The following is an 11,818-nucleotide window of genomic DNA, read 5'->3' as shown; positions in this document are numbered from 1 at the left end:
TTTCACAGAGCGGTTGAAGGCAGTGTAAAGAAATATCTGCAGTGTGGAGAACCGTGTCATGCTACAAGCAGCATTGAGCTATGTTCAGTCATTTGTTTCTGGAGAGACTTTATACATCAGAACAGGCTGACATTATTCCCTAACTGGGGAGGGGTAATCGGTATGCACTATAGGAATGGAAATGGTGTACCTGGAATTCCCTTTTATCTAGTTACTTATCAGTGTGTTTGGTGTTTTCACTTATACATATGCTGTGTGGGCTGACACTGGGAGATGTGGTTTGCTGTCTAAGGGGCTGTCGTTATTATGTCACTATAACTGGCTTGGGAGAGAGAAATATTCAATGATTGTTGCGCTTTTATTGTTTAAAGTGTGTGTATAGAGGGGCACATGGCGTTTTTAGTAATAGAAGTTGGGAAACCGACATGTCGTTCTTCGCATGCGGGTCTCAGTACGGCTCGAGTTACGCCCACGGTGGGCAGGGCCTAGTTTTGCGCGCTCAGCCGCACAGTATTCATCCGGATCGGCAGCAAGGTCCTGGGCTCCGATGGGGCATAAGTCAGTTTGTACACGAAGGGGTACAGAGAGACTTTGGAGCGCTACTCAAGGAGAATCAGTGTGATCTGCTGGCAGGTAGGCGCCGCAGCAGAGCTGTGGCGAGGTGCAGGGGCCTGGAGTGTGATAAAAATTGGTATATAGCATAACCAAACAAACGGAACAGTATTGTTAAGTTAATTGGGCACATAAGGGCTCTCTTTATTGCTGCAAACTTTGTAAGGTGTATCCAGTCCAAGGGTTCATCCATTACTTGTGGGATATTCTCCTTCCCAACAGGAAGTTGCAAGAGGACACCCACACAGAGCTGTCTATATAGCTCCTCCCCTAACCCCCACCCCCAGTCATTCTCTTGCAACTCTCGACAAGATAGGAAGTATCGAGATATGTGGTGACTTAGTGTAGTGTTACCTTCAATCAAGAGTTTATTTTTAAACGGTACCGGCGTTGTACTGTTTTACTCTCAGGCAGAAATTAGAAGAATTCTTCCTGCAGGTTGATGATCTTAGCGGTTTGTAACTAAGGTCCATTGCTGTTCTCACACATAACTGAAAAGTATGGGAAAACTTCAGTTGGGGGAACGGTCTGCAGATTACCTGTTTTGAGGTATGTTCAGTATTTTTATTTCTAGAGAGATAAATAAGTTCTAGAAAATGCTGACAGAGCCTTGTGTATTTGAGGTAAGCTAGATGCAGTGATTTAACAACGACTGGGATCATGCTTCCAAAACAGGGTAATGCTCATGTTAATACTCATATTACTTAGTGACAAAACGTTTACATGTTTCATAAATAGGACGTTTTTTCTCTGAGGGAGATAAGTCTTTATTTGGGGCCTAGTTTCCACATGGCTAGTCAGATACTCCTAGGAGTATTTTCTTAAGGCCCCTCTGACATCCAGTACATGGTGGGAGGGGCCTATTTTCGCGCTCTAGATGCGCAGTTTCCTTCAGACTGAGACATCCAGCTTCCTTAGAGGTGTCCTCTGACATCTGAGGACCATTATAAAGGGTTTATTTCTTCCCTAAATCGTATTTGAGGGCAGGTAGGAGCCTCAGCAGAGCTGTGGCAAGGTGCTCAACTGTCTTTTACCGGTGGTTGACGTTTTTTAAATCTGGTTTGGGGGCTAAGGGGTAAATCATCCATTTGCAAGTGGGTGCAATGTTGCTTTAGTCCCTTTCACATACTGTAAAAAATTTGAAATCTTTACTTTATTTTTTCACTGTTTTGCAGTGCTCGTTTTTCTCTAGTTAAGTGTATCCAGTCCACGGATCATCCATTACTTGTGGGATATATTCCCTTCCCAACAGGAAGTTGCAAGAGGATCACCCACAGCAGAGCTGCTATATAGCTCCTCCCCTCACATGTCATATCCAGTCATTCTCTTGCAACCCTCAACTAGATAGGAGGTCGTGAGAGGACTCTGTGGTGTTTTATACTTAGTTTATTTCTTCAATCAAAAGTTTGTTATTTTTAAATGGCACCGGAGTGTGCTGTTTTTTCTCAGGCAGTATTTGGAAGAAGAATCTGCCTGCGTTTTCTATGATCTTAGCAGAAGTAACTAAGATCCACTTGCTGTTCTCACACATTCTGAGGAGTGAGGTAACTTCAGAAAGGGAATGGCGTGCAGGTTTCCTGCAACTAAGGTATGTGCAGTAAAATATTTTTCTAAGGAATGGAATTGACTAAGAAAATGCTGCTGATAACGAAGTAATGTAAGTAAAGCCTTAAATGCAGTAGAAGCGACTGGTATCAGGCTTATTAAGAGGTATATACTCTTAAAAAAAAAATGTGTTTTAAAACGTTTGCTGGCATGTTTAATCGTTTTTTAACGTACATTTGGTGATAAAACTTGGGGGTGATAAAAAATTGGGGCATAATTTTTCCACATGGCTGGCTTAAATTCTGCATAGAAACAGTTAACTGAGGCTTCCCACTGTTGTAATATGAGTGGGAGGGGCCTATTTTAGCGCTTTTTTGCGCAGTAACAATTTAGACTCAGTCTTCCTGCTTCTTCCTACATTATCCAGGACTTCTCTAGAGGGCTCAAGACTTCAAAAGTCGTATTGAGGGAGGTAATCAGTCACAGCAGAGCTGTGACAGTGTGTTTGACTGTTTTAAAAAACGTTTTTCTCTATTGTTTATCCGTTTTGGGTATTAAAGGGTTAATCATCCATTTGCAAGTGGGTGCAATGCTCTGCTGACTTACTACACTTACTGTGAAAATTTGGTTGGTATAACTGCTTTGGTTCATTGTTATTTCAACTTGAGACAGGTTTTGTGCTTCTTAAAGGCGCAGTAGCGTTGTTTATATTGCTTGTAAACTTATTGTGAAGTGTTTTTCAAGCTTGCCAGTCTTATTACTAGTCTGTTTAAACATGTCTGACATAGATGAATCTACTTGTTCATTATGTTTGAAAGCCAGTGTGGAGCCCCATAGGAATATGTGTACTAAATGTATTGATTTCACTTTAAATAATAAAGGTCAGTTTTTATCTATAAAAGAATTATCACCAGACGACGAGGGGGAAGTTATGCCGACTAACTCTCCTCACGTGTCAGTACCTTCGCCTCCCGCTCAGGGGGCGCATGCTATTATGGCGCCAAGTGCATCAGAGACGCCCTTGGCAATTACTTTACAGGACATGGCTACAATCATGAATAATACCCTGTCAGAAGTATTATCTAGATTGCCAGAATTGAGAGGAGAGCGAGATAGCTCTGGGATTAGGAGAGATGCTGGTGCTGTAAGAGCCATGTCTGATACTGCGTCACAGTTTGCAGAACATGAGGACGGAGAGCTTCATTCTGTGGGTGACGGATCTGATCCAGGGAAACCTGATTCAGAGATCTCTAATTTTAAATTTAAGCTTGAGAACCTCCGTGTATTGCTTGGGGAGGTTTTAGCTGCTCTGAACGATTGTAACACAGTTGCAATTCCAGAGAAATTGTGTAGGCTGGATAGATACTATGCGGTACCGGTGTGTACTGATGTTTTCCCTATACCTAAAAGGCTTACAGAAATTATTAGCAAGGGGTGGGATAGACCCGGTGTGCCTTTTTCCCCGCCTCCTATATTTAGAAAAATGTTTCCAATAGACGCCACTACACGGGACTTATGGCAGACGGTCCCTAAGGTGGAGGGAGCAGTTTCTACTTTAGCAAAGCGTACCACTATCCCGGTTGAGGATAGTTGTGCTTTTTCGGATCCAATGGATAAAATATTAGAAGGTTACCTTAAGAAAATGTTTGTTCAACAAGGTTTTATCCTGCAGCCCCTTGCATGCATTGCGCCTGTCACTGCTGCTGCGGCATTCTGGTTTGAGTCTCTGGAAGAGGCCATTCACACAGCTCCATTGGATGAAATTATGGACAAGCTTAAATCACTTAAGCTAGCTAACTCATTTGTTTCTGATGCCATTGTACATTTGACTAAACTAACGGCTAAGAACTCCGGATTCGCTATGGCTTAAATCCTGGTCAGCTGACGTGACTTCTAAATCTAAATTACTTAATATCCCTTTCAAGGGGCAGACATTTTTCGGGCCCGGCTTGAAGGAAATTATTGCTGACATTACTGGAGGTAAGGGGCATACCCTTCCTCAGGACAGGGCCAAACCAAATGCCAAGCAGTCTAATTTTCGTGCCTTTCGAAATTTCAAGGCAGGAGCAGCATCAACTTCCTCCGCTCCAAAACAGGGAGGAACTGTTGCTCATTTCAGACAGAACTGGAAGCCTAACCAGTCCTGGAACAAGGGCAAGCAGGCCAGAAAACCTGCTACTGCCCCCAAGACAGCATGAAGGAACGGCCCCCTATCCGAAAACGGATCTAGTGGGGGGCAGACTTTCTCTCTTCACCCAGGCGTGGGCAAGAGATGTCCAGGATCCCTGGGCGTTGGAGATCATATCTCAGGGATATCTTCTGGACTTCAAGGCTTCTCCTCCTCAAGGGAGATTTCATCTTTCAAGGTTATCAGAAAACCAGATAAAGAGAGAGGCATTCCTAAGCTGTGTACAAGACCTCCTAGTAATGGGGGTGATCCACCCAGTTCCGCGGACGGAACAAGGGCAGGGATTTTATTCAAATCTGTTTGTGGTTCCCAAGAAAGAGGGAACCTTCAGACCAATCTTGGACCTAAAGATCTTAAACAAATTCCTAAGAGTTCCATCATTCAAAATGGAAACTATTCGGACCATCCTACCCATGATCCAAGAGGGTCAGTACATGACCACAGTGGACTTAAAGGATGCCTACCTTCACATACCGATTCACAAAGATAATCATCGGTTCCTAAGATTTGCCTTTCTAGACAGGCATTACCAATTTGTAGCTCTCCCCTTCGGGTTGGCTACGGCCCCGAGAATCTTTACAAAGGTTCTGGGCTCACTTTTGGCGGTTCTAAGACCGCGAGGTATAGCGGTGGCTCCGTATCTAGACGACATCCTGATACAGGCGTCAAGCTTTCAAATTGCCAAGTCTCATACAGAGATAGTTCTGGCATTTCTGAGGTCGCATGGGTGGAAAAGAGTTCTCTATTGCCACTCACAAGAGTCTCCTTCCTAGGGACTCTGATAGATTCTGTAGAAATGAAAATTTACCTGACGGAGTTCAGGTTATCAAAACTTTTAAATGCTTGCCGTGTCCTTCATTCCATTCCACGCCCGTCAGTGGCTCAGTGCATGGAAGTAATCGGCTTAATGGTAGCGGCAATGGACATAGTGCCATTTGCGCGCCTGCATCTCAGACCGCTGCAATTGTGCATGCTAGGTCAGTGGAATGGGGATTACTCAGATTTGTCCCCTCTACTAAATCTGGATCAAGAGACCAGAGATTCTCTTCTCTGGTGGCTATCTCGGGTCCATCTGTCCAAGGGTATGACCTTTCGCAGGCCAGATTGGATGATTGTAACAACAGATGCCAGCCTTCTAGGCTGGGGCGCAGTCTGGAACTCCCTGAAGGCTCAGGGATCGTGGACTCAGGAGGAGAAACTCCTCCCAATAAATATTCTGGAGTTAAGAGCAATATTCAATGCTCTTCTAGCTTGGCCTCCGTTAGCAACACTGAGGTTCATCAGATTTCAGTCGGACAACATCACGACTGTGGCTTACATCAACCATCAAGGGGGAACCAGGAGTTCCCTAGCGATGTTAGAAGTCTCAAAGAAAATTCGCTGGGCAGAGTCTCACTCTTGCCACTTGTCAGCGATCCACATCCCAGGCGTGGAGAACTGGGAGGCGGATTTTCTAAGTCGTCAGACTTTTCATCCGGGGGAGTGGGAACTCCATCCGGAGGTGTTTGCTCAGCTGGTCCATCGTTGGGGCGAACCAGAACTGGACCTCATGGCATCTCGCCAGAACGCCAAGCTTCCTCGTTACGGATCCAGGTCCAGGGACCCGGGAGCGACGCTGATAGATGCTCTAGCAGCTCCTTGGTTCTTCAACCTGGCTTATGTGTTTCCACCGTTTCCTCTGCTCCCTCGACTGATTGCCAAGATCAAACAGGAGAGAGCATCGGTGATTCTGATAGCGCCTGCGTGGCCACGCAGGACCTGGTATGCAGACCTAGTGGACATGTCGTCCTGTCCACCATGGACTCTACCTCTGAGGCAAGACCTGCTAATACAAGGTCCTTTCAATCATCCAAATCAATCTCCATGCAGTCAGTCTCAGAGAAATTAGAACGCTTGATTCTATCAAAGCGTGGCTTCTCAGAGTCAGTTATTGATACCTTAATACAGGCACGAAAGCCTGTTACCAGGAAAATCTACCATAAGATATGGCGTAAATACCTGTATTGGTGCGAATCCAAGAGTTACTCATGGAGTAAGGTTAGGATTCCTAGGATATTGTCCTTTCTCCAAGAGGGTTTGGAAAAAGGCTTATCAGCTAGTTCGTTAAAGGGACAGATCTCTGCTCTGTCTATTCTTTTGCACAAGCGTCTGGCAGAAGTTCCAGACGTCCAGGCTTTTTGTCAGGCTTTGGCTAGAATTAAGGCTGTGTTTAAGACTGTTGCTCCTCCGTGGAGCTTAAACTTGGTTCTTAAAGTTCTTCAAGGAGTTCCGTTTGAACCCCTTCATTCCATTGATATTAAACTTTTATCTTGGAAAGTTCTGTTTTTGATGGCTATTTCCTCGGCTCGAAGAGTCTCGGAGTTATCTGCCTTACATTGTGATTCTCCTTATCTGATTTTCCATTCAGACAAGGTAGTTCTGCGTACTAAACCTGGGTTTTTACCTAAGGTGGTTTCTAACAGGAATATCAATCAAGAGATTGTTGTCCCATCGTTGTGCCCTAATCCTTCTTCAAAGAAGGAACGTCTTTTACATAATCTGAACGTAGTCCGTGCCTTGAAGTTCTACTTACAGGCAACTAAAGATTTTCGTCAAACATCTGCCCTGTTTGTCGTTTACTCTGGGCAGAGGAGGGGTCAAAAGGCTTCGGCAACTTCTCTCTCCTTTTGGCTTAGAAGCATAATACGCTTAGCCTATGAGACTGCTGGACAGCAGCCCCCTGAAAGGATTACAGCTCATTCTACTAGAGCTGTGGCTTCCACCTGGGCCTTTAAAAATGAGGCCTCTGTTGAACAGATTTGCAAGGCCGCGACTTGGTCTTCGCTTCACACTTTTTCAAAATTTTACAAATTTGACACTTTTGCTTCTTCGGAGGCTGTTTTTCGGAGAAAGGTTCTACAGGCAGTGGTTCCTGCCTTGTCCCTCCCATCATCCGTGTACTTTAGCTTTGGTATTGGTATCCCACAAGTAATGGATGATCCGTGGACTGGATACACTTAACAACAGAAAACATAATTTATGCTTACCTGATAAATTTATTTCTCTTGTAGTGTATCCAGTCCATGGCCCGCCCTGTCCTTTTTAAGGCAGGTCTAAATTTTTAATTAAACTACAGTCACCACTGCACCCTATGGTTTCTCCTTTCTCGTCTTGTTTCGGTCGAATGACTGGATATGACATTTGAGGGGAGGAGCTATATAGCAGCTCTGCTGTGGGTGATCCTCTTGCAACTTCCTGTTGGGAAGGGAATATATCCGACAAGTAATGGATGATCCGTGGACTGGATACACTACAAGAGAAATAAATTTATCAGGTAAGCATAAATTATGTTTTTTCTCTTAAAGGCACAGTAACGTTTTGTTTAATTGCTGTTTCACCTTTATTAAAGTGTTTTCCAAGCTTGCTTGTCTCATTACTAGTCTGTTAAACATGTCTGACATAGAGGAAACTCCTTGTTCAATATGTTTGGAAGCCATTGTGGAACCCCCTCTTAGAATGTGTACCAAATGTACTGAAATTTCTATAAACTATAAAGACCATATTATGGCGCTTAAAGATTTATCTCCAGGGGATTCTCTGACTGAAAAAAGGGAGATTATGCCATCTAGCTCTCCCCATGTGTCAGAACCTATAACTCCCGCTCAAGTGACGCCAAGTACATCTAGCGCGTCTAATTCTTTTACCTTACAGGACATGGCGGCAGTTATGAATGCTACCCTCTCAGAGGTATTGTCCAAACTGCCAGGGTTACAAGGAAAGTGAGACAGCTCTGGGGCTAGATCATATACAGAGCTTTCTGACGCTTTAATACCTGTGTCCGATATACCCTCACAATACTCAGAAGCCGAGGCAGGAGAGCTTCTATCTGTGGGTGACATTTCAGATTCAGGGAAGGCGTTGCTTCAGTCTGATTCTGAAATGACAGCGTTTAAATTTAAGCTTGAACACCTCCGCTTATTGCTTAGGGAGGTTTTAGCGACTCTGGATGACTGTGAACCCGTGGTAGTTCCAGAAAAATTGTGTAAGATGGACAAATACTTTGCAGTGCCTGTTTACACTGATGTTTTTCCAGTACCTAAGAGGTTTTCGGAAATTATTACTAAGGAATGGGATAGACCAGGTGTGCCGTTCTCTCCTCCTCCTGCTTTTATAAAGATGTTTCCCATAGATGCCGCCATACGGGACTCGTGGCAGACGGTCCCTAAGGTGGAGGGAGCAGTCTCTACCCTAGCTAAGCGTACAACTATCCCCGTCGAGGACAGTTGTGCTTTCCTAGATCCTATGGATAAAAAATTGGAGGGTCTCCTTAAGAAAATTTCTTTCATGTAATTAACAAGAGTCCATGAGCTAGTGACGTATGGGATATACATTCCTACCAGGAGGGGCAAAGTTTCCCAAACCTTAAAATGCCTATAAATACACCCCTCACCACACCCACAAATCAGTTTTACAAACTTTGCCTCCAAGGGAGGTGGTGAAGTAAGTTTGTGCTAGATTCTACGTTGATATGCGCTCCGCAGCAAGTTGGAGCCCGGTTTTCCTCTCAGCGTGCAGTGAATGTCAGAGGGATGTGAAGAGAGTATTGCCTATTGAATGCAGTGATCTCCTTCTACGGGGTCTATTTCATAAGGTTCTCTGTTATCGGTCGTAGAGATTCATCTCTTACCTCCCTTTTCAGATCGACGATATACTCTTATATTTACCATTTCCTCTACTGATTCTCGTTTCAGTACTGGTTTGGCTTTCTACAAACATGTAGATGAGTGTCCTGGGGTAAGTAAGTCTTATTTTCTGTGACACTCTAAGCTATGGTTGGGCACTTTATTTATAAAGTTCTAAATATATGTATTCAAACATTTATTTGCCTTGACTCAGAATGTTCAACTTTCCTTATTTCCAGACAGTCAGTTTCATATTTGGGATTATGCATTGAATTATCATATTTTTTCTTACCTTTTTTCCCTGTGGGCTGTTAGGCTCGCGGGGGCTGAAAATGCTTCATTTTATTGCGTCATTCTTGGCGCGGACTTTTTTGGCGCAAAAATTCTTTTCCGTTTCCGGCGTCATACGTGTCGCCGGAAGTTGCGTCATTTTTTTGACGTTATTTTGCGCCAAAAATGTCGGCGTTCCGGATGTTGCGTCATTTTTGGCGCCAAAAGCATTTAGGCGCCAAATAATGTGGGCGTCTTATTTGGCGCTAAAAAATATGGGCGTCGCTTTTGTCTCCACATTATTTCAGTCTCATTTTTCATTTGCTTCTGGTTGCTAGAAGCTTGATGTTTGGCATTTTTTCCCATTCCTGAAACTGTCTTATAAGGAATTTGATCTATTTTGCTTTATATGTTGTTTTTTCTCTTACATATTGCAAGATGTCTCACGTTGCATCTGAGCCAGAAGATACTACAGGAAAACCACTGCCTGCTGGATCTACCAAAGCTAAGTGTATCTGCTGTAAACTTTTGGTAGCTATTCCTCCAGCTGTTGTTTGTAATAATTGTCATGACAAACTTGTTAAAGCAGATAATATTTCCTTTAGTGATGTACCATTGCCTGTTGCAGTTCCCTCAACATCTAAGGTGCAGAATGTTCCTGATAACATAAGAGATTTTGTTTCTGAAATCCTTAAATTTAAAGGTATGGAGATTGAACGCTTGATTCTTGGTCAAAGAGGTTTCTCTGACTCCGTGATTAATACTATGTTACAGGCTCGTAAATCTGTATCTCGAGAGATATATTATAGAGTCTGGAAGACTTATATTTCTTGGTGTCTTTCTCATCATTTTTCTTGGCATTCTTTTAGAATACCGAGAATTTTACAGTTTCTTCAGGATGGTTTAGATAAGGGTTTGTCCGCAAGTTCTTTGAAAGGACAAATCTCCGCTCTTTCTGTTCTTTTTCACAGAAAGATTGCTATTCTTCCTGATATTCATTGTTTTGTACAAGCTTTGGTTCGTATAAAACCTGTCATTAAGTCAATTTCTCCTCCTTGGAGTTTGAATTTGGTTCTGGGAGCTCTTCAAGCTCCTCCGTTTGAACCTATGCATTCATTGGACATTAAATTACTTTCTTGGAAAGTTTTGTTCCTTTTGGCCATCTCTTCTGCTAGAAGAGTTTCTGAATTATCTGCTCTTTCTTGTGAGTCTCCTTTTCTGATTTTTCATCAGGATAAGGCGGTGTTGCGAACTTCTTTTGAATTTTTACCTAAAGTTGTGAATTCCAACAACATTAGTAGAGAAATTGTGGTTCCTTCATTATGTCCTAATCCTAAGAATTCTAAGGAGAAATTGTTGCATTCTTTGGATGTTGTTAGAGCTTTGAAATATTATGTTGAAGCTACGAAATCTTTCCGTAAGACTTCTAGTCTATTTGTTATCTTTTCCGGTTCTAGGAAAGGCCAGAAAGCTTCTGCCATTTCTTTGGCATCTTGGTTGAAATCTTTAATTCATCTTGCCTATGTTGAGTCGGGTAAAATTCCGCCTCAGAGAATTACAGCTCATTCTACTAGGTCAGTGTCTACTTCCTGGGCGTTTAGGAATGAAGCTTCGGTTGACCAGATCTGCAAAGCAGCAACTTGGTCCTCTTTGCATACTTTTACTAAATTCTACCATTTTGATGTATTTTCTTCTTCTGAAGCAGTTTTTGGTAGAAAAGTTCTTCAGGCAGCGGTTTCAGTTTGAATCTTCTGCTTATGTTTTTTGTTAAACTTTATTTTGGGTGTGGATTATTTTCAGCAGGAATTGGCTGTCTTTATTTTATCCCTCCCTCTCTAGTGACTCTTGTGTGGAAAGATCCACATCTTGGGTAGTCATTATCCCATACGTCACTAGCTCATGGACTCTTGTTAATTACATGAAAGAAAACATAATTTATGTAAGAACTTACCTGATAAATTCATTTCTTTCATATTAACAAGAGTCCATGAGGCCCACCCTTTTTTGTGGTGGTTATGATTTTTTTTTTTGTATAAAGCACAATTATTCCAATTCCTTATTTTATATGCTTCGCACTTTTTTTCTTATCACCCCACTTCTTGGCTATTCGTTAAACTGATTTGTGGGTGTGGTGAGGGGTGTATTTATAGGCATTTTAAGGTTTGGGAAACTTTGCCCCTCCTGGTAGGAATGTATATCCCATACGTCACTAGCTCATGGACTCTTGTTAATATGAAAGAAATGAATTTATCAGGTAAGTTCTTACATAAATTATGTTTTTTATACATCAAGGTTTTATTCTCCAGCCTCTTGCATGCATTGCCCCAGTTACTGCTGCAGCGGCTTTCTGGTTCGAGTCTCTTGAGGAGGCTCTACAGGTGGAGACCCCGTTAGATGATATTTTAAACAATATTAAAGCTCTTAAGTTAGCTAATTCCTTTATCTCTGACGCCGTTTTTCATTTAACCAAGGTAACGGCTAAGAATTCAGGTTTTGCCATTCTGGCGCGTAGGGCGCTATGGCTTAAGTCCTGGTCAGCAGA

The sequence above is a fragment of the Bombina bombina genome, chromosome 6, assembly GCF_027579735.1.
Source record: "Bombina bombina isolate aBomBom1 chromosome 6, aBomBom1.pri, whole genome shotgun sequence".
NCBI lineage: Eukaryota > Metazoa > Chordata > Amphibia > Anura > Bombinatoridae > Bombina > Bombina bombina.
This window is presented reverse-complemented; position numbering follows the sequence as displayed.